Source organism: Manis javanica, chromosome 12, assembly GCF_040802235.1.
Source record: "Manis javanica isolate MJ-LG chromosome 12, MJ_LKY, whole genome shotgun sequence".
Taxonomy (NCBI): domain Eukaryota; kingdom Metazoa; phylum Chordata; class Mammalia; order Pholidota; family Manidae; genus Manis; species Manis javanica.
In genome coordinates, this window is record NC_133167.1 from 84241722 (window position 1) to 84264497 (window position 22776).

At 44.5% G+C, this 22776-nt stretch overlaps 1 long non-coding RNA gene across 2 annotated transcripts in view; it reads right to left on the minus strand.

Annotated features, from left to right (window-relative positions):
• The window catches only part of LOC108405721 (uncharacterized), a 77166-nt gene that overhangs the window by 2685 nt on the left and 51705 nt on the right, over positions 1-22776 (minus strand). For both annotated transcript variants that reach the window (XR_012123915.1, XR_001855264.3), the window contains exon 2: positions 14600-14826. This is a non-coding gene — a long non-coding RNA (uncharacterized lncRNA). The remainder of the gene's footprint in view (positions 1-14599; positions 14827-22776) is intronic.

The window sequence follows — 22776 nt, forward strand, 5'->3', positions numbered from 1 at the left end:
GTACATCTTACTACGCTGATGGACAGTGACTGCAATGGGGTGTTGGGGGGACTTGATAATATGGGTGAATGTAGTAACCACAATGTTGCTCATGTGAAACCTTCATAAGATTGTATATCAATGATACCTTAATTTTTTTTTAAAAAGGTATTGGCTTGAGAGTGAAACTGGGGCTGGAAACCAGCTGTGTGTCCTCGGGTGGGCTTGTGCCTCAGTCTCCCCACTGATGCCTGCCATCTGTGTGTGACCATGGGAGGGGAGAGGGAAAGAGTTGAGATACTACAAATACATTTGTAAGGTGCTCCAATCTTAAATTTACAGAGTGATGGGTTTTACTTATGTATGCCCCTTGTAATCTCCACTCTGATGAAGATACAGGGCTGTTCACCCCCAGCACCCTAAATGACTCTTGCACACCTGTCCCACTTATGTCCCCACCACCACTGTTCTGACTTCTTTCCCCAGAGATCCATTTGCTTGCTTTTAAACTTCATCTAAGTGGAATCCTAGAAGATCTATTCTCTTGTGTCCAGCTCCTTTCACTTAACATTATATTTGGAGGTTCGTCCATGCTTCTGTACGTTTTCTTTTGTTGTGGAAACAGCCAAATAAAATGTCTGGCAAGGAAAGGATTTAGAAAGCATAGAAGACAAAAATATGCAAGGTGCAGTATTATTTACTGAGGCTCAGGCAGTCTGTAGACTGTAAGCTCCTTGAAAGTAAAAATGAAAGACATCATTGTTTTGTCTTTGCAGCCCTTAAAATTATGCCCAGCTCATAATCAGGGCTTGACAAATTTTTGGTTGAATTGAAAATTATCATCATTGCACAGACCATCTGGCCTTTTATAGACTGCTTTTTTTTTCACCCACGCTCCAATCAGCACATCCCTCGCCTCCCCAACAGGATCCCACCCTAGTGGACGCTGCATTTTGTCTTTCCTCTATGGGTTATGCAGAGCCTGACCCTGTTTTCTGCTCTGTCGCTTCTCTCTCCAGACACTAGAATGACTCACCCGGTGGAGAGATCGGAGATGGGAGGGAGCAGGACAGAGTACCTCAAAGAAGTAGACAGAAAAGTGTAAGGAGAGGAAGGATCCTTGGCCAGGCCAGAGAAAGTGCTGGAAGCACCGTGCCTAGACACAGTGGTCAGACAGGAGACAGAAGCAGGCTCAGCAGGGCCCCAGCTGGGGCTCCAGACCCTCAAGCCACAAGCCCCCTGATCCCCCTCCGAGACCCGTGAAGTTCCCTCCTCCATGTGCACCATGGCCAAGTTCAGAGCTCACCCCAGCTGTCGGGGCACACTGTCACTCCAGCTGTTACTGAGCGATGGATTCCTGTTGCCAAGATATGGATTTGGTTTTAATAACAGTTAGTGCAAACACTGTAAATTTACTGCTGCTAGAGAGAGTTTTTGAAAACGTCCACTCTGGCTATAATTTTTCAGCCGCACCAGCTGTTTGTGCTCAGCTCATACCTGACATGGTGCTTTGAAATAGCAATCACTGTATTTATAAGAAGGCAAGGACTCATAAATATGTCACAAGTGGAATATACAACGCCATATTTCACCATTTTCTATTTTAAAATTGTGAGTTATGGCTGCAGAAATGCACACCCATTAAAGGTGATATGATGTATTTTCTGCCCTGTTCAGGAGTCCATCCATCATCGAGACAATAAAGAAAACCGCACTTACTTTTTTCCTGTCGTCTGTAATTTATGATCCCCAAAAAGCTGTAACCTTTTGGCAGGCTTTGCAGAAACCACTGCACTGTTAGCAACTAAATAACCTTTTATAAGGTTTTAAATGTGTTGCTACAGTCTCAATGCACTTGCTGTATTGATCCAGAAGATCTTGGGGGAAAAAAAAGATAGGGGGAAGGAATGGAAGATGATCTATAACAAGATCGATAACAGCATATAGATTGTTGAAAGATGCATCTAATGATTTTTGCCAGCCATCATCTTTCAGTACGCCACACCCTGTCTCTTAGGCCTTGGTCTTGGCTGGAATTGACTGACCTTGCTTTCCTGCTGCCTCCCTCCCCCTCCTGTCAGGCAACTAGATGGGGAGAAGCAGGATGGATTGGCCACCATAGGCTATTTGCAGAAAAGCTCTGAGCATCACAGAGCTGGAAGGTGCCATCCAAACTGTCTCTCTGCAAGGTGGGGAAACTGAGGCCCAGGAATTGGCTGCGACTTGCCCAAGGTCAAACAGCCATTCTGGAGCAGAGTTCCTGGTTTTCAGTCCATCCTTTTCCCAACTCTACCACTGCACATCTCCCGTTTGCCCCGCAGGAAGAGGCTGTGCATGGAGCAGGTGAATACATTTCTGATGAGCTTTGCAGACCAATGAATCTGCCTGGCAGCAAGGAGTAGTGGGAAAGGAATCAGATGGAACTCAGCTGAATCTGGACCCCACCTCTCACCTGTCTGGGTCTCTGGTCTGCTACCTGTGAGATGCCAATCATAACCCGTAAGGCAGTAGAGATCAGCTCCAGTGGGTGGGTAACACCATGCTCAAAGGCTGGCATGTGGCAGGTGAACCATAAAGTAACTGGCCCATTGCCAGCATTTTCTGGGTTCTCCTTCCTCCCCCTTTGCTTCCCTTTATCCTCCAGGACAATGGGGGATGGAACCTCTCAGGGAAAAGCCAGCTATGGAGGAAAGTAGGATAATCTTTCCAACCACAAAATCTTTGGTGGAGAGGCGTTCCCTTGATTGTCACGGATGAGAGCGGCTGAGGTGAATGCGATCGTTTTCTGCTCCCTAAGCGTAAGCTGAGCCCAGCCCCCGAGTGTAGACGCCAGGCTGTGTAAGCTCCCTTTGGAAGTACCCACAGGAGGCCATGGGTAATCGAGCTGTTAACGCTATATTCTTGGTAGGGAAAATTTGCAGGTAAAATACCCTTGTGAAGCAGCCGGCCGGTGTGCAATGGCTGTGTCTCAGGGGACTGTCCTTCAGACAGCCCTGAGTTCTTAAAATCAGTGCTTTTAGCCTACCTTGGAGCTGGAGGAGCCCTGCCAGACAAAGGCAGCCGCAGCCTGTTTATAAATGAAGCTCCGTTAGAGCACAGCCACGGCCATTTGCTACCTATCTCCCCGGCTGCTTAGCTACGACTACAGAGGTGAGCGGTCCCAGTAGGGACCAGGAGGCAGCCAAGTCTAAAATCCATACGAACTAGCCCTTTCAGAAGAAAAGTTGCAAACTCCTTCTCTAAGTGCCGGAGGGGGCTTCTCAGGAGGAGGCAATCAATGGTCATTGCCTGCAGGGTGATCCATAGTTTGCCAACTGCGTTCAGGAACACAACCTGGAGTAAATGGCCCAGCAATCCTGAGAGACAGATTCTGATTATTCCTGTGGCGCAGAGGAGCCTACTGAGCCCCAGAGAAGCATGGTGATTTGCCCAAGGTCACACCAAAAGGCAGGGGCAGGGCTGGGACCGGAGCCCAGGCTGGGGGAGCTGAGAGGCCAGGCTTCTGGCCATCCCACCCTGAGATGGGAAACCCCGGGCCCCTCAGGGCCACGGCTCACACCAGCTGGTCGCCTGGGAAGGTCACTCAGCCCCTCTAGACCTCAGTTTCCTCATACCCGAAAAGAGGAGGCACAGCAATATGCATTTTTGAAAGATGCTGCAGTCATTTTGAAAGACTGATAATAACACAGGCGCTCTGAGAGGTTTCCTGAGGCAGAAAGACTGTTTCCCTCCACCAGTCTGGCACCTGCTCCACGCAGACAGGCCAAAGGAGGCAGTAGTGAGGCAGGCCTGCCAGTGGGGAAGGGGACCAAGAAGAGCCCCAGTTTGGAGCCCACCAAGTGCCCCTGGACCCCACACACCATGCAGAGCATGTGGACAGTAGCAGCAGGCCCACAGAGGCTTCTGAGCACACGTAGGACTCCTTGCTGGCTTCTGGTCATTCATTCAGCCTCCAGATAAAGAGCAGTCTTCGGAGTTCCCAGAAGACTCCCCTGTGGGTCTGTGGGGGGCTGCATGTCACACCTGCTGGGTTGGGGGGCTCAGAGCCAGGTAATAACAGGGGCAAGAGCAGTTAACCTTTGTCATGTATCCTACCATCTCTCTGTGTGTTCTCTCTCTTTTCTTGCACTCTCCCAGAGCACCCCCCAAATCATTATTAACATTATAAATAAAAACGAGAGGCAAGTTATTAAATGTAAAATATGCAGAGTTCCTCCCAGAACTCGCCGGGCAGTTCATAAACGTGACAGCTTAATTTTGTTGCTGATCCAGGCAGCTGATGAAGCATCTCCAGCTCATGGGCTAATTGAAGTTGTTAAGGAAGTGGGGGAGAGAGATGATTATGGTGGCTCCTCTCCTGTCCGCAGGGATTGGAAGGGTGCCCCCAGGCTGAGATGGAGTCCACAGTCTCCACCCTGTTGCTGCAGCCACCCATACCAGGGACCTAGGAATTCCCAAAAATTAGGCCCTTCACTGTGTCCATGCCTCTGCTCCTCAGCTGAGGTCTTAGCATCTCCAGATGGAAAATCTCATTTTAAGAGCCAAAAGGAATCCCCCCTTCTCAGCTCAAGAAAAGCATTTTCAAATAGAGATTGGGATAATGTCTAGACAGGGTTGATTTTAGGATGACCAGAGTGATTCTGGTTCCTTGCCCTCCCAAGCCAGGCTTAATGGAAACAACCCAAATGTCCATCAATGGATGAATGGATAAACAAACTGCGGCATGTCCATACAATAGAATATTATTCAAGCATAAAAAGGGCATAATGTCCTGACACAGGCCCCATGATGATCCTGAGAAAATGCTAAAATAAATGAGCCAGGTCCAAAAGTCACATGATGATCCTGAGAAGATGCTAAATGAAATGAGCCAGGTCTAAAAGTCACATATTGTGTGAGTCCATGCATATGGGACATCCAGCATAGGTAAACCCATAATGATAGAAAATACATTAGTGGTTGCCAGGACCTGGGGGAGGACAGAATCAGGAGTGACTGCATAATGCAGACAAGTTTCATTTTGGGGTGATAAAAATGCTAAATAGAAGTGATTATTGTCCAATACTGTGAATTATTAGATGCTATGGAATTGTTCACTTTCAAGAGATTAATCTGATGTGAATGTTACCTCAATTTTTAAAAATTAAGAAACCCAGGCTGAGTTGAACTTGATCCCTCCACATCCAGGAAATTGACTCCTCTTCATGGGCCTCACATTCTCAATCAGGAAACCCAGTCGAGACCCAGCTCCGTGATCCCGGCTCGCTGGGTGGGAAGAAGTGACCAGTAAGCCTCAAGTTGCCACCTGTCAACCCATCTAGACATCAGAAACAGCAGCAGCCTTTGCCCCAGTTGGGGCTTATGGGGCAGAAACAAAGAAGCCTGTGGGAGAGAGAGCTTACTTAGTGGAGCAGAAAGAACTGACAGTTTGAAGTCAAAAGAACTTTTTACCACAGTCCTGATCTCTGTCTGAGATCTTGGGTAAGTCCCTTAAATTCTCTGACCCTCCATTTCTTCATCGGCCTTACTTTCTTTACAGATTCGTTGCGAGCATCAAATGAGATACTTGGAATTATCCTCATTGGTAACTCTTTAAAAACGAGTGTACTAACCAACAAGGATGTATTGAGCCACTACTGAACTCCTAGCAGTGCCCTAAGTAATGTCTGGGAAGCCGGGGTGGGGGATGGGGACTTGGGAGCCAGGCACGGTAGACAGGGAACAAATGTAAGAGACAACCCCAGTCCTCCACATAGGAAGGCAAAACCAGCACAAATGACACACTGGGAGACATCCAACAGCAATGTGCAATCAGTACAGATGCACTGTCGGAAGAAACATCTAGAGCCCAGGGCCCTGGGTCCTAGGCATGCTCTGCTGCCAGCTCCCTGCACCGTCTGGGAGTCCCGTGGCAAGAGGATCAATGTCTCCTTCCACCTGACTTTCTCCCACTAGTCATCATCAGGGGTCATCATCTTGTTTGTTTGTGTGTGTGTTTGTGTGTTTGTTTGTTTGTTTGTAAGTATAGTAGATACACAGTATGATATTGGTTCCAAGCATACGGCACCATGGTTCACCAGTTACTCACACATTTAAATCCTCACCCCCACTAATGCAGTTACTACCAGTCAGCATAGGAAGGCTGCTTCAGAACCATTGGCTCTATTTTTAGTTCCCTTGTTTTTAAAATGAAAGAGTTAAAATCCTCAAAGACCTGGCTTGAAAAGTCTGCTACTATAAAAACAAAGCAGAAGGAATAAAATAGTAGCAGACTCATAAGCACTGAGAAGGGACTAGTGGTTAGCAAAGGGGAGAGGTCGGGAAGAGTGGGTGGGGAGGCAAAAGGGGACTACGGGGCCCAACAATGCACAATCACAATACAGGTAGGTCATGGGGATGCTAGTACAGCACGGAGAAGGCAAGTGGTGACTCTACAGCATCTTCCTGTGCTGATGGACAGTGACCACAATGGAGGGAGTGAGGACTTGGAAATATAGGTGAAAGCTGAACCACTGTGATGTGGATTTGAAACCATCGCAAGATTGTATATCAATGATACTTTAATAAATAAATAAAGTCTGATACTAAGAAAATTAAAAGGCAAAAGACAAACCAGGGAATGTATTTTAATAGAAATGTCAGAAGATGGATGCCCTTAATATGTAAAGGGGCTTAAAAAAATCAATAGGAAAAAAGATGAATACCCTAAAAGGGAAAAAAAATTGATAAATAAAACAGGAGCTCTGCAAAGATTTTCCCACTAATAATAATGAAGAAAAATTTTAGAGTCTAAATCCAAAGCAGTAAGCATGGTTTTCATCATAATTATAATACCATATCACACAGTCATTGATAAGCATCTTTTTTATATTAATTAATGAGAAATTATACATAATAAAAGAGAAGGAATTAAAATGTGCAGCACTCCAGTTTTATGCTTTCTTGTCTAAAAAAAAAAGAAGTTATATATAGATGATAAATAGGCTAGAAGGACATATACACCAAACTTAACAGTAGTTTTCTCTGAGTGTGGGTTATTTCTCCTTTATACTTTTATGTTTTCCTGAATTTCTATAATGACCACATTATTTTCTAATTTAGAAAAAATAAATTTAATCTATGATGCAAGAGAATAGCAAATTCAGGGTTTTACATTCAGCTCCATTAAAATTTCATTCTAGCACCCAAGCGATAAAAACATCACTAAAATAAATTTTCAAAGGTTATTAAAAACGGCCTTTAGTATTCTGCAACTGTCTCTCTATAACAACATCCATCTCACTTAGTTGTTGATTAACCTACCTGTATTCTCAACTATTCATAAAATTTCTTGAAGACAGGAATCTAGTCAGATTTATTCATAGCACCAAATACTACAATGCATGCTCAATAAACATTGAATAAATGGTAAGAATGGAGAGATCATTGGTCTGGAAGAAACTGGGCAAGAGGCAATAGACAATGAGGTTGTCCTTGAAGGATGGTGGCAGTGGAGTATTTATAAATTTGTCCATCTATTCTGTAAACCTGCTGGGCCCCGGGCACTGTGCAGGGCACTGAGGACCCTGTGTTAAGAAGGACACAGAGCTTCACTGTGAGGAGCTCACAGCTTATGGATAGAGGCACAGGTGTGCAAAATGATGGGAATAAAATAATAAAGTTAGAATGGGGGCACCTCCAGCCGGCTGGTGTGGGAGGGCAGGGAGAGAAGCTGGGGAGAAGGAATGAGGTCACAAGCACAGTGATCAAGGGACCAGGAGAAGGAGGGCACTGATCAAAAACAAGGCTGGGCATGGAGAATATAGTCAATGATTCTGTAACATCTTTCTCTGTTCACAGGTAGTAACTGCACTAGTTGGCGTGAGGATTGAGGTAACTGTTACACACTGTGTTGTACATTTGAAACCTATATAAGATTGTGTATCAATGATATTTTACTAATAATAATAATAATAGACACCAGAGAGAGAGAGAGGCAGGTGTGGGAGTCATTGTACTCCAGAATACGGGACCTCCTAATGCTGCCTCCTTCCCCATCATCCATGTGCACACAAAGTTCACAGGTGGGCACTAGAAGCATGCAAAGATCAAGGCACTAGAAACCCGCACACGTTCTCGGGTTGGTGCACAGTGACACTGTGACAAAGATCCTGGGCCTCGATGTCCAACTCTGCAGGAATCCTGTTCCCCACACACTGGCTGGGGATCCATATCCAGCTCTATGTGGGAAATGACTTTAATCTTGCAAAGAGGCAGCCCCCTGGGGAACCCATAGCCATGCTGTAGGCACCACGGTGCCCTCCCAGGCAGAGAAAGGCAAGTGGAAGGAGACATGGATCCTCTTGCCATGTTTGGCCCCTGGTTTTAACCGGGATTCCCTGCGCCAGGTGCCCTCAGAGCACACCCAGTCTCCTCTGCCCAGGAAGAGGCGTGTCCCATCCAGGAAATGCCCTCCGCGGTGTCATCTTCACGGGCTCTGATCTGGAATGTGTTATTTGAACACTGGCAGATGTGAATTAATGCAGTCTTCAAGTCGGGCTTCCCAGCAGGGTAACAGAACATTGACATCAGCCTGAAAGTCAAATTAGGCTCTGCATTATGGGGTTTGACCCAAGGTGTGAACACCCTGGCCTCCTGCCTTCCGAGCTTCAGGAGAGCACATGGCTGGGAACAGAGCTCCTGCCTTCAGCTGCATCCCAGAATGCCCCTGGAGGGCGAAGAACCCTTAGTGACCAAACGGGTGACGCTGCTCCAGCCTCTTCCAGGAAATGTGCGTGATGTATTCAGTCATTCTTCACATCGTTGCTGAATGTCTACTGTGTGTCTGACACTGTGACAAGTCCCAGAAGATAGTGGGTGCCCTTCAGAGGTAGAGCAGGTATAGGTTCAGCCCACACAATCTTCCCAGGACAACTGTGGTCTCCAGCTGCCACTTCAAGGCTCTGTTCCTTTCCTGGTCAGGCTGATTTTACCACATGGCACCCCGGCCTCACCCCCCAGTCATGGCTCAGCCCTGCAGGCTGCCTGAGGACAGGAGCAGGACAGGGAGAGGGACAGGGAGCGGCTGGTCAGTGGTGCAATAAGAACACACACAACACTTACCGATTGTTTTCCATCTTTCATGGGTGCGGTTCATGGCACCCCAAAACAAGTACAATAGTAATATCAAAGATCACTGACCATGGATCCCCATAACAAACAATAATAATGACAAAGTGTGAAACACTGCAAGAATTACTAAAATGTGTTGCAGAGACACACAGTGGGCAGATGCTGTGGGAAAAGTGGGGCCAGTAGACGAGCTCAGGACAGGGTTGCCAACAGCCTTCATTGCGAAGAGCACATTATCTGGCAGGTACAATGAAGTGAAGCACAATAAAGGGAGGTGTGTCTTTATATAATTCTCCCTAAAGCCCTCAAAGCCTTCCCCATCTCCTACAGCTATAGAATCCAAGCTTCCTGGTATAAAAGGGGTCTCGTTATCCAGCTCCTGATAGCCTCCCAGACTGATCTCCCCACGCTCGGCCCTTCTGCCCAAACTGAACGCTACAGCAGAACCCAGACCGCGTGTGATACCCTCCCAGCCCCCACACTCCTCTGCAGCACGCTGGGGGCACATTCCCCCGAGGAACGCCTTTCTCGGCCCCAGCTGGCGGGCCATCTGCTGAACCTGGGCCATTCTTCAGAGCCTAGTCAGCTGTCACTCCTTGGTGAGGTCTTCCGTGACCAACACCCCCCAGCAGCTTACTCCAGAAAGAGTCATGTCCCCTCCTCTGGGCCACCTCTGCTCCCTGCACTGATCCCCACTCACACTTGTCACCTTGCATGTGATTGTTTCTCTGTCTTACCCACCAGGTGCTCAACTTGTTGAGGGTAGAGATTATGTTTCACACCTGTCTGTATCTCCACCTCCTCCCACAGTACCTGGCACCTACTTGAATTTTGAAAAATATTTGTATAGTGTGGTAGCTGGAGAGAGAGGCAAGGAGAAAAACACAGAGGCCAGGGGTCTGGAGGAAAGATGGGGTTGGGCTGCTGAGTTTCTTGCCAATGTGGGAGGGCTCAAAGCCATGCGTGGGAACCAGAGGGGAGCACTTCCTTGAGCCTGGGATCCCCAGACCCTCCCCAGGGGAAGATGCACCCCGCTCCTCGGGAAGGCTGGCCCAACCCCCACCTGACCCTGGTCCCCCAAACCAGACTCCGGGTTTCTCCTGTGAACTCAGTCCCTACCAACACTGCCAGCCCCTGCACAGGAGTTGGCATTTATAGCCTGGCTGCTCAGACAAGACTTGCCCACAGGAAATAACTAGAGAACAACACAAGACAACTCACAGTATAAGAACCGGCTGGAAGACCACCAAGTGCTAAATGTGCATTTCAAGGAAGTGTGACAGGAAGCCGGTGAAGACAGACACCATTGCTGACTGGTTTTTCAGGAAAAGCTTTATGGAGCAGGTGGGACTTGCACTGGGCTCTGAAGGAGATGGAGGCTCCAGGAATGGGAGGAAGGATCCAGGCGGGAGATTCCTGTGGACCGAGGCAGAGTGACCCAGGACCGCAGGCCTGTTGGGCAGGTAGGTGGGTGGAGGGTGCCTTCCTTGGCCATGAAATTCCCTCCAAGAGCCCTCCTTGTTGGAAAGGCATCTGCTGCCTCTCTTCTGCTTCTCTCTAGAAGGAACGGTGTGGGGTCCTTTGCAAAACCCACTGTGAGGTCCTGCCGAGGACCATGCTGGAGGTGGTGGGGGAAAGCTGAGCTAGCATGGAAACTCAGCCTCCATGGTGCCTCCAAGGGCAAAATTAGGGCCTCGGAAAAGCATCACTCTGAGCTGCTGGCAGCCACTCTGAAGAGCTGATCCATTTGGAGATTGTCGCTCTGCCTTAGTTTTAAGGTACCAGAGTCAGGCAAGAGGCCCCAGGTGGCCCTGCCAGGCTCTGCCCGGATGCTATAATACCAGAGGATTGCACCGGGACATGTCTAAGGGGGTCAGGGTCCCTCAGCATCCCGTCTCCCAACCTGCTCAGCACAAAGGGGGACCCTAAGGTCCAGAAGAAAAACAGTATTGCTCAGGAAGTGAGTCAGCAGGTGGGCAAGGAGTCCAGCCCAGCCCCTTCAATACTAGAGAAGCAGGTGGCGGGTGACAGATTTATCTGGCATGGTGGTCACTGGTCTATGCAGAGGATGGAAGGCCAAAGGTCACATTGCTCAGGTTATACCAAAGGGCTCATAATTTTTATTTCTATTCATTTTGCATCCTGATGAAAATATTTTGTGTGTTTTATTTTTACACTGCCATGACATGAACAGAACCATGACTTGTGTTTCACAATTTACACAGTGATTTCACATGCATGTGAGAGCTGCAGCGTGTGCCCTGTTGCTGTGTTTTTTCCCATCTGGATAGATGGAGGGGCGTTGTGTTGGGGCTCTCCGAAACTGTGGTCCTCCAATGTCATGTCTATGCAGTGCTCACTCTCCTACCCACCTCCCTGCCCACTGAAGGGCAGGAAATCATAGAGGCTAAGCCCCATTCTCATATAGTCCCTGTCCCTTCCCTTGGGGCACCAGGAAGAAATAAACCAGCTGTGCTCAGGAGCCCCCAGGAACAGAACAGTGGATACTCCCCTCGGCCACACGAATACATCCTCTTCCAAACCTCCTTGGGGAGGTAGAAGACCCTGAGGGATGCGTGGGAAGGCGCCAGATGACTCAAGACAGAAAGAAGAGCTTGTCAAAAGTGGCCTAGGAAGTGGGGGAGGGTGGAAGAGAATGTAGGAGCCCAGTGCATAATGTTATGTTTTAAACCACATGCCTTTCTCCAGGCCGGGTTATTAAATTAATTCAGAACTTATGCTCACACTTAAAAGATTTCTGTCATATTTTATGAACATGATGATCTCAGAGTAATTTGCACTGGAAATGTGTCATATTAAATCAGGGGCACTAATAAACTTTATTACTTGAACTCCACATGGATCAGATGTGGCAGATAAACCATCTCACTTTTGCATTCATATTCTTGTCATTGAAATATGGCTCCTCCTATGGGAAATAAATAACCTTGATAATAATCCCTCTGCCCCTCCATAAATGTGCCCATCTGAACTGGAGTCATCACCTGCCCGTCCTACTCTCCCCCGGAAGTTGGTCATGGCAGTGAAGCAGGTTGACCCAACAGAGATATTTCTTTGGGATTTTAAAATGCTTTGACTTCACAGCTTTATCACCTCCCATTCACACTGGCATGGCCTTTAAGCTGGACTGTGTGTAACTGCTAAGAATTGTTTTACAGATACAAGTGTGGTATAAAAATTACGGATGGTAAGTCATGACACTGAGTTCTTCTGGTTCCGCTACCAGCTGGCTCTGTGATCTGAGCACAAATCAGAGAGGGCAGTGTGATAGAAAGAGCAAAGGCACTGGGATCAGAGCTTTATTTCCATTTAACAGATGTTTTTTGAAATCCTAACCCAATCCAGGCCCTGTGTAAGGCTCTAGAGATACCAGAATGAATAAGAATTCAATTAGCATCCCAATAGGATTGTTTAGGAAACTAAATTAAATCATTATAAAATATATACAGATCTGTGCAATTCTATAGAAATACTTTGTGATTTTTTTCAGATCCATATAAAAGAATTAACATCTGAGAATAGCCAAGAAATTTCAGGATAGTGAGAAGGGACTTGCCTTGCCAGGTATCACATACAAAGCCAATGTATTCAAAATGGTGTGGTGTTGGCAAGCTTGTATGCAGACTTTGGGCCAATACACCTGTGGACGTGAGAGTCAGGGTAGAGGGAAAGGAAGTGATAGGAAGTCTGTACTCAGCACATGGACTTCCCCAGAGTCCTCACCAACACAAGCAACCAAGCTTCTTGACTCCTCAAGGAAACTGGGAGTCTTTTCACAAGTATTTCTATAGAATTGTACAGATCTGTATATATTTTATAATGATTTAATTTAGTTTCCTAAACAATCCTATCAAGATGCTAATTGAATTCTTATTCATTCTTGTATCTCTAGGGCCTTACACAGGGCCTGGATCAGGTTAGGATTTCAAAAAACATCTGTTAAATGGAAATAAACCCTGACATATATGGTCAAATGATTTTTTATAAGGATGCCAAGACCATTCAACAGTCTTCAACAAATGTTGTGAAAACTGGATATCCACATACAAAAGAATGAAGTTGGACCCTTACCTTACACCATATGCAAAAATTAACTCAAATTGGATCAAAGACCTAAATGAAAGGGCTAAAACTTCACTCTTAGAAGGAAATGTAAGTGGCAAGCTTTATGACGTTAGATTTGGTGATGATTTCTTGGATATGACAACAAAAACACAGGCAGCCAAAAAAAAATAGATAAGTTAGATTTCATCAAAATTAAAAAAGAGACTCTAAATTCAGAGAAATCACTTCATCAGAACAGGAGGTAGGCAAGAGAACAAATAGGAGAATTCAGTGGAAGTCTACACGCTGAAAGTTACACAACACTGCTAAAAGAAATCTTAAAAGACACAAAAGTAGAAAGACAGCCTTGTTCGTAGATTAGAAGACTTAATATTGGTAAGATATCAGTACTACTCAAAGCGATCTACAGATTCGGTGCAATCTCTACCAAAACAGCATATTTGTGGAAATAGAAAAATCCATCCTAAAATTCATATGGAATCTCAAGGAATCCTGAATAGCCAAAAAGACCTTGAAAAAGAACAAAATTGGGGGAGGTCTCACGTGTCCTGATTTCAATGTGTACTACATAAAGCTATAGTAAACAAAACAGTGTGACACTGGGATAAAGAGACATATAGACCAAGGGAATAGAATAGAGAGCCCAGAAATAAACCCTGACATATATGGTCAAATGATTTTTGATAAGGATGCCCAGACCATTCAACAGTCTTCAACAAATGTTGTGAAAACTGGATATCCACATACAAAAGAATGAAGTTGGACCCTTACCTTACACTATACACAAAAATTAACTCAAACTGGATCAAAGACCTAAATGCAAGGGCTAAAACTTAACTCTTAGAAGGAAACATAAGTGGCAAGCTTTATGATGTTAGATTTGGCAATGATTTCTTGGATATGACACCAAAAACACAGGCAGCCAAAAAAAAAAATAGGTAAGCTGGATTTCATCGAAATTAAAAACTTTCATGCACCAAAAGACACAGAGTGTAAAGACAACACATGGAATGGGAGAAAATATGTACAAATCATATATCTGATAGAGGATTGATATTCAGAATATATAAAGAACTCCTACAACTCAACAACAAAGAAACAAATAACCCTATTTAAAAACAGGCAAAAGGACCTGAATAGACATTTCCCGAAAGAAGACATACAAATAGCCAATAAATGTGGGAAATGATACTCAACATCACTGATAATTGGAGAAATGCAAATGAAAACCACAATGAGATACCACTTCACACCTATTAGGATGGCTATTATAAAATAAAAGTTTTTTAAAAAACAGAAAGTAACAAATGTTGACAAGGACATGGAGAAACTGGAACCTTGTGCATTGCTGGTGGGAATGTAAGAGTGCAGCTGCCCTGGAAAATGGTATGATGATTCCTCAAAAAATTAAACATAAAATTACCATGTGATCCAGTAAGTTGGGGGTGCTGCTCAGTTCCTATCCAAGAAGACATAAGCCAGGATGGATCCAGGGTTCCTCTTCCTGCACTGGGAAGGTCACAGTAAGAATAACCAGGGAAAAAAATCTCAGGTGCTGTTCTTCAACCTCCTGAACACCCGAGGAAAGTGAAGTTAGTCCTGGGGAGAGGGACAGTGTTTCTCCTCACATTCCTGCTGCCAATTTGCAACCTAAAGAAGAAAGTAAATGCAAGTCAGTGTCACAAAGTAATGGTCAGAGGAAAGGAGGGTGCACGTGTGCAGGTAAGCCCATATACAGAAACAGACCCACTGGAATGTGAGACATATAATACAGTTTCACCACGATTATGTTACGTATTTTTAATTATAGGGAAATGATAAGAAGGCAATACACTCAGTGCTGCTTTTGGTTGTTTGTTCATTTTAAACGAGGAAATGAAATTTACTTAAAAGAAAAAAACCTTCCCTTTTAACATGGCTTGGCCCACATGCAAATGGGAGACAGCATCTGTACAGAGAAATTCTGTTTAGCTGTAAAGGTAAATGCTTAATTCAAGTTTTTTTGGGTAAAGAAATCAATCCTATTATAAGCAAGATTCTTAAAAGATAAAAGCAGTCTAGAGTGTGAATCTCAAAATTTGCAATGTTATTGAAAGAGCTCGCATATTTAAAAAAGAAGAGAACAAGTTAAAGACACTTTCACTGGGTTAAAACAAAAACTTGTACTAGCTTCATTCATTAGCGTGAAATCAATGTCCTCTAATACAACCAGGGCCACACGTTGTTAAGTATGCAAGGACACGAGGAAGCCCGAGAACACAGATGCAAACTTTGTGCAAATGAAAACCTACATAGCACAGGTCCCCAAAGATACTTATTCTGCTTGTATTTCCAGAGTGGCCAGTTCCATAATGAGATTAGCCAAATATTTATAGAATTTCTACTCTCAGATTATGCTTCACAGACATAACAAACAGCGTGATTTATTTGTATGGAAAAGGTCATTTAAAGCAAATGTAAAAAGACTCTGCCCCTTACAAGCTTGTCAACCTATGAATACACCAGTTTAGGCGCGTTTAAGATATGGAGGATAATTCTTATCTTTCAGGACTGTCTTGAGAATTAAATGATGTGATGTCTGGTAAAGCCCTTGCCACAAAGAAGCCACCCAGTAAACAGTGTATCTTTTTCCTTTCGTTCCACATCTCACCCACTGGGCACCACCCAGCACACCCTCACACAGTTACACACACACACACACACTTTACATGTCTTATTCTGAGCAGCTTTGCTGACATTTCCCATGGAAATAAAAGGAACCATTTTCAAGAAGAAAAGGCTGAGCTGCGCGCAAGATTAAGACCGTAAAGGGCAGTTCTGCTCTCAGAAAAGAAGAGCTGGTTTTGGAAGCAACAAAGAGTCACCTTATTTCCCTGCTCTCCCCGTGTTCCGACAGGAATAAGGTTAGACACCTGAGCACCCAAATCTGCCTGGCTAGGAATCTGCTGAATGAAAGGCAGAGCCTGGTCAAGTTGGCTGATGATGAGGTCAAGGTTGCATATTCCAGCCCCATAAGGAGATTTATCCTGGCAACCATCCTCTTCCTGGCCCTGCCCACTCGTGGAGGTTTCGCACTGGGTGGAGGAGCTCTGCCTGGGGATTGGAAGGAGGAAAGGCTCGATGCAATCTCCTCCTATCATCAGAAAAAAAGAAACTCAAAACATCAGCCCTATTGACAGTGAGGCCAGATGTCCTTTACAAATATCAATATCTGAGCAAGGCTGGAAACCAGGTCTCTGGAGTATAAAGGAGAAGTGCATTACTCAGAGAAAATATTTGGCTGTTATAATAAAAGTCAAAACAACAGTGGTTTAAACATGATAGTTTATTTCTCTCTCACCAAAGAATCAAAGCATAAATAATCCAGGGCAATGAGGCAGCTCCATAGCATCAGGAATCCTTCTAGTATATGGTCCTGACAACCTCAACCAGGGCTTCTGTTTTGTAATCTAAGGTGAATACGATGTGTCCACCGTTCTGTATTCAGTGCAGCCAGAAGGGGGAAGAGCAGAGGCCAGACACCATCCTGACTTCCATTTAAAGGTACAATGAGAGATTTTGCATGTTTCTTGAGCTCACATCCCATTGGCTAAAACATGGTAGCAAGGAACTTGGGTACTTGGCTGCAAGGAAGGCTGGGAGATGTAGTCTTATTTTGGGTGACCATGTGCCTAGCACAGTTTGGGGGTTGGAGGCAAATTGTTTTCCTAGGGCTGCCATTACAAAACACCACCAGCTGGGTGGCTTAAAACAACAGAGATTTATTCTCTCCAAGTTCAAGAAGCCAAATGATTCCTTTTGGAAGCTCTGAGAGAGAAGCCATCCAATGCCTCTTCCCTAACTGCTGGTGGCTGCTGGTGGCTGCTGGCGGCTTGGTGTTCTTGGCACTCCAATCTCTGACACCATTGCCACATGGCCACTGTATCTCTGGATCCAAATCTTCTTTTCCTTCCTCTTATGAATACCCATCTTTTTAACTTGAGGTCATTGCAGTATTTCTGAATAAAGTTGTATGCACAGGTACTGGGGGTTAGGACATACTTATTTGGAAGATACACTTCAACCACACAGGGGATTTACTGCTGAAGGAAGAAGAGGAACCTAAATCCTGAACAGCACCCCAGTCAGAGGACACCAAGAACCTGTACTCTGAAACATCATCACTACACCAGAACTCACATTCCTGTTGCAGAAGTGAACCCAACCAACCTTCTTCCTCTGTAGACCCTTCATCTTCTAGGCAGATCACAGGCCCTGTGTCCCCCAGACCCATCCACGCTGCTCACACAGATCCAGCCCTGGGAATGCCCTCCACACCCCTTCCCCCAGCCAAGCCCTGCCTCAGGGGTTGGCTGCTCCCAAAGGCTTTTTCCTCCACCTTAGCTGACAATGGCTAACAGCTGCCCCCCTGGGGAGAAGGGCCACATTATGACTTTTGTGGGACCTAGACAGTTTGCCTTCATGAACCCTTTTCTCTATGAAAAAAAAAACTATTAAAAGTTTAATTTAAATGTTTACACAAAAATATTTTATGACTGCATTGGTATAAAGATGAATGTCTCAGTATCATATATAACATTTTCTTTGACCAAAGAGATTTTTTTTTCTTGTCATTTAGAAGAAAGTAAAACAATTTCATGAGTCCTGAAAAGCATCATGGACTCTAGGCACTGTCCTCCTTGCTAACTAGTAAGTCACCCTGCTGGAGAGGATGCTCAAAGAGACAGCAGAAAGAGCAGCCAGCCACCAGATCTGACGCCAGACTTCTGACCGGGGACCTGGGAGGCACTAGCCAGTACCTCCCCCTGCCCTCTAATAGACTGTACACTCTTTATTTGCTCTCACTACAGTTTAGGAACATGCCATAAGGCACCAACTGACTCATTGTTAGTTCAGCCAGTTCTCAGGGGTAGAAACAAACATTCTCACTCCACTGGCGTTTCCACCACACGACTTAAAACACAACAAGACTTGAAGAAGAGTGTCTGCCTCACACAACATAGCAGATACAAAGCCTTTATAAAAGCATGAGAGAAACTGCCCGCTCTTCAATGTCAGGAATTGTTCAATCCTGCCCCATAAATCTGACTAATCCCCAGATACATTTCATTCCATACTAGTCTTTTTATAACATGTATATTTCAAATCTATTATTTCCTGGTGCATTTAGTTTCAACTCATAAACTGATCTGTAAAACACATTTGATGAGGTGACTGACGCATGCTAGTTTGCCCAGAACCTTCGTGGTCTGGACACTGGCACTCGTGTATCCTGGAAAACTCTTCCGTCCCAGGCAAACTAGGACACTTGGTCAATCCATAATGATATCTAAGATTCACCACCCTTTGCCAACATTGATGTGTCTAATCCAACAACATGAAACACACTGAAAAAAATTTTAAGTAACAATTTGTAGTTCCGGAAAGTTCAGGTAGGGTCCAATCTACAGCTCAGCAAGATGCTTGCGGGCACTAAATGTGGCTAGACCTTCACAGCAACTTTAGTGCAGAAAGGAATTGCTGTGAGTCAGCGCCTTCTTCTCTGGGCTCCCTGGATCAGTCTCCTCCATAAATATTTTAGATGAATTGCCAAAGGAGAAAAAGGATTCAGGCAGCAGTTCTCAAACCACAGTGCACTTAAGAATAACATGAAGAGCTTGTTAAAAACATGCCTTCCCCCCAGGAAGTTTAACTTGGGAGAGTCCAAAACACAGTCTATTTAACAAGAACTCCTAAGTCATGTGGTTGGTGGACCATACTTGTCCAAACACTGGGGTAGGAGGAAGCTGTGAGAGCTGCTTCCCCTTTGTAAAGAGTGAAGCAAAGCCGGGCAGAAATGCAGGGGGTTGGGAGGTGCGGGGGACACTTAGTGGCTGGGCTGCTGTTATCTGAAAAGCACTTTCTTGTAAATCTGGAGATTCCTGGAATACCTAAAGCAAAGCGTATCTGAAATAATCAAGAGAATCATGCTCTGCATACACATACATGCTGTGTAGCACATGGATCTACATAGTCATAATGTATACATAAATAATGGCATAAATGAGATGACAATCATTGCAATGACAGTATACAACAGGCACCCAATAAGTGTTTATTCATTTATATGCCATGGTGGTGGGTTTAACACATAGATATTATTAAGTCAGTAGTCCTGTTATGACCATGTTAAATCTGATCTTATGATAGCCAAAAAGATATGACAAGCAGGCAGTTGGATATGGGAATGTTCAGCTCCAGGATTTGGTCAGGGGTCAGGTTAGGGCTAGAGATACAGGTTTAGGGAGTGATTCACATAAAGCCTCCAGGGCTTCAATAAAACATAAGCCATAGGGGCTGGGTTTTAATGCCGAGTCAAGGTTAAAGGCCCTGTGGCCTCATAAGCATGAGCCAGGCTCCCTACATGAAAGGAGAAATCAGCAGAGCTTAGGTTATCCATAAACATAAATCAGAATGTCTGTCCAGCTCAAGATATAGTTCAACGGCCATGTGTGGAAACCCTTTGCCACTTAAGGTAAAAACCCTTCTTCATGATCTTCGTACAGAAACTCATAGGCCCCAGGGAAAGGTAATCCCAGGACTGTCCCGTGGGCAGGTCTCCACAACCCAGGACATCAAGAGGAAAGTAGTTTCTACAGACAACCTCCCCAAGGGAAGATGCACTCAGGCCAGAATCACAAAACATGAGGAAGGCCAAAACCGAGGCAGGCAGCCTACAAACCCCACACCACCAACCCCCATCCCAGGGAAGCAGATGAAATCCCATCTGTGGAGCTAGAGATAATAGGACAGCCTGAAAGGGACTTCAAATCGGTTCAGTGGAAAACAGAAAATCATTTAAGCGTTTTGAGACAAAAACAGGACACACTGAAAGTGGTGTTTTAGAATTATTAGGGTGACAACAGCATACAGATTAAATGGAGAAGGGTAAGACTGGAGGCAGCAAGAATAGCTAAGAGGCTTCACACCATCTACCTACATAGAGTGGTGGTCTCTCGCTGTTCTGAACTCCCCTAAAATTTAACTGACACAGCTCTTACGACCTAATGACCTCACCACTTTATCCCGTGTTTTATAGCTGCTTTCATATATGTAAGCCATACAAAGGAGTTTGTGAACTCAAGGCTCTTTATAGAAAGATAGAGACAGAGATAGAAATAAAGATATATAGCTGCAGAGATATGTAGATATACACCATTCTATATGCCCCAGAGCACCTAACATAGTGCTCTAGGCACACGGGAGATGTTCCATAAATGTCTCATAAATAAACAATCCAACAAATGAACCAGACCTATGTTCGAAACTGATCAGAACCTTGCTCAGTGAACCTCTAACTTGAACTGGAGTAAAACCAAGCTGATGGCAGATCATTGGTTCATCTCCCTAGGGCCAGAACTGGTTCTCTCCTTAGCCTCTGTGTACGTCACCTATCAATGTATTTAAAAGTCAGTTGCATTCAGTGACAGCTTTAAGCCCTGTGGCACTGATGAAAATCTTTTGCTGTGTGTGGACTCCCCTGGTGCAGACTGCCAGAGAACTTGTCTTCCTCTTCAAATTGACTGTCACTCCACACTCGACAACATTATAGTAGGCCTTACCCTAATTCTGACTGCCCCATTCCTAGTTGGTTACAACCCTTCCCCTTCCCTCTTTGAGGAAACAGTCCTAACGCAGTGGAAAAGCCCTGGGGAGCAGTGATAACTCAAGAACCTTCACAGGGACACAAACTTGCCACACTGAATAGCAGAGCAGGCAAGACATCAGATGCCCCGGAGCCTTGCTCATCACGAAGCTTCCCTGCACCATGGTGGTGATGAGAACAGTGACGACAGTGATGAAAATGACAAAATCTATCTTTCACTGATCACCTAATGATCAGTGATTATGCCAGGCATTATGCTAGGCAACTTTAATGTAATTTGGCATATAATCCTCCTAAGGATCTAGTAAGGAAGGTGCTAAAATTGAAGAGGAAATTGAAGGTGGAAGGGATGAACTAAGTCAGCCTTTGTAAAAATCCAGTAGGTGTCAAAGTCAGGATTCAAACTCAGTTCGGTCTCAATGAACCTCCCGACATGGCTTCCATTGCACATGTCCATGCGCCCACAAAACATCCAGTGGCACCAGCCACTTTGAATAATTGCCTCAAGGACTTCAGGTGATGTACATGGGAGCTGAAATTGTTTTGCAGGAGACTGGAAGCACACAGGCACCTGCTTCCTGAGTTTTATTCCAGTTGCCTTCATGGTTCCTCTGAGGGAATGACTAAATAAATGGGGTCTTCTCCTGTTTTTTTCCATTTCACTCCACAGAGAATGAACTGATTCAGTCCAGCTCCTGATTTTGGTGTCCCCAGTGTGAAATCAACTGCCCATCCACCTGGCCAACACAACTGCAAATGAATAGCTCTAAAATGTTCATGGGCTTCTTTAAGGACACAGAAGGAGGCCATAATGGGGAAATCATATTCATAGCACATTCTGGTACTGGCATCATTGAAATGGTCCAAAGTCATTGTACTGACTTGCTCTCCAGGATGAAAATAATGGCAGAATTCATTATTGTAAATGTTAGCAAGAAGCTTAACATAGATGATTTTTTTTAATGATTGTACAAACCACATGACCATCAACAAGACAATGGGAGAAATAAACTGTCCATTCACACTGTGAAATATAATAAACTAGCAAAATCGATGAATCACAGTCACTTGTAACAACATGGATGAATCTTCAAAATGTCATTGCCAGGCATGCCAAGAATTACATCAAATGACTCAAAATCAAGAGTGGAAAAAAAACAAGTAATAGGAAAAAACAGTGATGCAGATATTAGAGCTCTCAAATAGGGATTTTTAAATAACTGCTATTAAAATGTTGAAGAAAATAGAGGAAAAGATAGAGAATTTTACCAAAGAACTGAAATTTGTTAAAAAGTCAAATGGATATCCTAGAACTAATTAAAAAGTCTATAGATGGACTAAGAAGCAGATTCTGTGTAGCCAAAGAGAGGATAACAAAGCAAGGAGGGAAAAATAATGGAAAATGCAGGAGAGGGGAGAGTAAACAAGATCTGGGGACATGGTAAAAACGTCCAGCATGATTGTCATTGGAGTCCCAGATGGAGAGGAGAGAGATAATGGGCTAAAAGTAATTTTTAAAGAAATGGCTGAGAATTGTCCAAAAATGATGAAAGACATCAAGCCATAGAATAAAGAACTTCCATAAACCCCAAGCAAGATAAACACAAGGAGCACCACACTTAGATAATCACAGAGGAACTACTGAAAACCAAAGACAAAGAGAAAAATCTTAAAAACAGCCAGAGTAGGGAAGAAACACTTCCTTTTTCAGAAGAGCAACAATAAAACAAACAGCCAAGCAATGGGAAAAAATGGAAACCAGAAGATAGTTAATGGAAATTTTTGAAGTGCTGGAAATAATTGCTAACCTAACATTCTATACTCAGTAAAAATTTCCTCCAAAAGTGAAGACTTAATAAAGACATTTTAAGGAAAACAAAAACTGACCAAATTTATCATTAGCATATCTGCATTAAAAGAAACACTAAAAGGATTTTTTCAGGCAGAAGATAAAT